This window comes from Corella eumyota, unplaced genomic scaffold (genome assembly GCF_963082875.1).
Source record: "Corella eumyota unplaced genomic scaffold, kaCorEumy4.1 scaffold_271, whole genome shotgun sequence".
NCBI classification, from domain to species: Eukaryota; Metazoa; Chordata; class Ascidiacea; order Phlebobranchia; family Corellidae; genus Corella; species Corella eumyota.
In genome coordinates this window covers 7501-10000 of record NW_027658319.1, presented here as the reverse complement: position 1 = coordinate 10000, position 2500 = coordinate 7501, and the positions used below count along the sequence as shown (strand labels likewise).

At 52.8% G+C, this 2500-nt stretch overlaps 2 non-coding genes across 2 annotated transcripts; both read right to left on the bottom strand.

Annotated features, from left to right (window-relative positions):
- Positions 1–53: 53 nt before the first annotated feature.
- On the bottom strand, positions 54–207 carry LOC145763088 (5.8S ribosomal RNA). The gene has a single exon (XR_014288239.1). It is a non-coding gene; the product is annotated as a 5.8S ribosomal RNA (ribosomal RNA).
- A 245-nt stretch (positions 208–452) lies between these two features.
- On the bottom strand, positions 453–2262 carry LOC145763090 (small subunit ribosomal RNA). Its single transcript, XR_014288241.1, has one exon. It is a non-coding gene; the product is annotated as a small subunit ribosomal RNA (ribosomal RNA).
- Between the last annotated feature and the right edge of the window lie 238 nt (positions 2263–2500).

Genomic DNA, 2500 nt, shown 5'->3' with positions numbered 1-2500 from the left:
GCACGCGAGCCGAGCCGTCGCGGAGCCGATCCCGCCGGCCGTTGTCGTTTCTGCGACCCTGAGACGGACGCGGTCCCGGGATGAACCCGAGGCCGCAATACGCGTTCAGATCGTCAATGCTCAATGTGTTCTGCAATTCACATTAAATCACGCAGCTTGCTGCGTCCTTCATCGACTCGCGAGCCGAGTGGTCCACCGCCAAGAGCCATCGTTTGTTTGTTTGCTTTTCGCTCTTCGATTCCTAACCTCGATTCGCCATCCGGCTGAAAAAATCGCGTGACGCCGAGCGGGTCGCGGTCGCAACAAATAGTGCGACAAGCCCGCGCACCGCATGAAGCCTTCGGGCACTCGACGCCGACAAAACAAGTTCCTGATCGCGGGGCGGCGGACGCGCCGAGGCACGTCGCCGTCCCGGTGTTTGCTCTTTCGCTCTTCGATTTTTTTTCTCGCGCTAATGATCCTTCCGCAGGTTCACCTACGGAAACCTTGTTACGACTTTTACTTCCTCTAAGTAATCAAGTTAGATCGTCTTTTCGGGCCAAGACCCAACCGTCGCCAGTCGAGCCCGGGCCCAATCGGAGGACCTCACTAAACCATTCAATCGGTAGTAGCGACGGGCGGTGTGTACAAAGGGCAGGGACGTAATCAACGCGAGCTAATGACTCGCGCTTACTGGGAATTCCTCGTTCAAGCGAAATAATTTCAATTCTCTATCCCTAGCACGACCGGGGTTCATCGGGTTACCCAGACCTTTCGGCCAAGGCGAACACACGTTGATCCGGTCAGTGTAGCGCGCGTGCGGCCCCGAACATCTAAGGGCATCACAGACCTGTTATTGCTCAATCTCGTGTGGCTAAACGCCACTAGTCCCTCTAAGAAGTTAAACGCCGGCCGGGAAGGCCGCGTAACTATTTAGCAAGCCAGAGTCTCGTTCGTTATCGGAATTAACCAGACAAATCGCTCCACCAACTAAGAACGGCCATGCACCACCACCCACAGAATCATGAAAGAGCTCTCAATCTGTCAATCCTCGCTGTGTCCGGGCCGGGTGAGATTTCCCGTGTTGAGTCAAATTAAGCCGCAGGCTCCACTCCTGGTGGTGCCCTTCCGTCAATTCCTTTAAGTTTCAGCTTTGCAACCATACTTCCCCCGGAACCCAAAGACTTTGGTTTCCCGCAAGCTGCCGGAGAGGTCGTCAAAATAACGCCCCCCGATCGCTAGTTGGCATCGTTTATAGTCAGAACTAGGACGGTATCTGATCGTCTTCGAACCTCTGACTTTCGCTCTTGATTAAAGAAAACATTCTTGGCAAATGCTTTCGCAGTCGTTCGTCTTGCGCCGATCCAAGAATTTCACCTCTAACGGCACAGTACGAATGCCCCCGTCCGTCCCTCTTAATCATTACCTCGCGCTCCGAAAACCAACAAAAAAGAACCGAGGTCCTATTTCATTATTCCATGCAACACTATCCAGGCGAAGCGCCTGCTTTGAACACTCTAATTTTTTCAAGGTAAACGTCCCGGCCGCCGCCGACACTCAGTCAAGAGCACCGACGGAAAACCGGAGGTAAAGCCAGAACGAACAGTGCACGCCTTGCGACGGACCGAACGCCTGCGCCCAAAATCCAACTACGAGCTTTTTAACCGCAACAACTTAAATATACACTTTTGGAGCTGGAATTACCGCGGCTGCTGGCACCAGACTTGCCCTCCAATGGATACTCGTTAAAATTTTTACAGTGTACTCATTCCAATTACAGGGCCTCGTTAGAGTCCTGTATCGTTATTTTTCGTCACTACCTCCCCGCGTCGGGAATGGGTAATTTGTGCGCCTGCTGCCTTCCTTGGATGTGGTAGCCGTTTCTCAGGCTCCCTCTCCGGAATCGAACCCTGATTCCCCGTTACCCGTAAGAACCTCGGTAGGCAGATACCGTACCGACGAAAGTTGATAGGGCAGACACTTGAATGATCCGTCGCCGGTGCAAGACCGTGCGATCAGCAAAGTTATCCCGAGTCGCCAACAAGACGAGCCGAAGCCCGGCAGGTTTTTGATATGATAAAGGCGCGCCTCCCGCAAGGTCGGCGCTTTTTGCATGTATTAGCTCTAGAATTACCACAGTTATCCAAGTAAAATTTACGATCAAATGAATCACGACTGATTTAATGAGCCATTCGCAGTTTTACCGTACGCAAGTTCGTACTGAGACATGCATGGCTTAATCTTTGAGACAAGCATATGACTACTGGCAGGATCAACCAGGTAACTATCGGCCGACAAAATACGCGAACGGAGTCTTTCGCTTTCCCCGTCGCGGTATCGCACTGTATTACTCAATCACTATTTTTGCTTAGCTCCTCAAACCCGGCGTAAGCCGCGATCTGGACGCCGTCGACACCGGCCAGACGCCCTTTCGGGCGAAGCCGCGCGCGGGCTGCGTTTGCATACAACACCAGGAACGCCCAACAAAAGCGAACCGAGAAAACTATCACTTGCGTGCGCA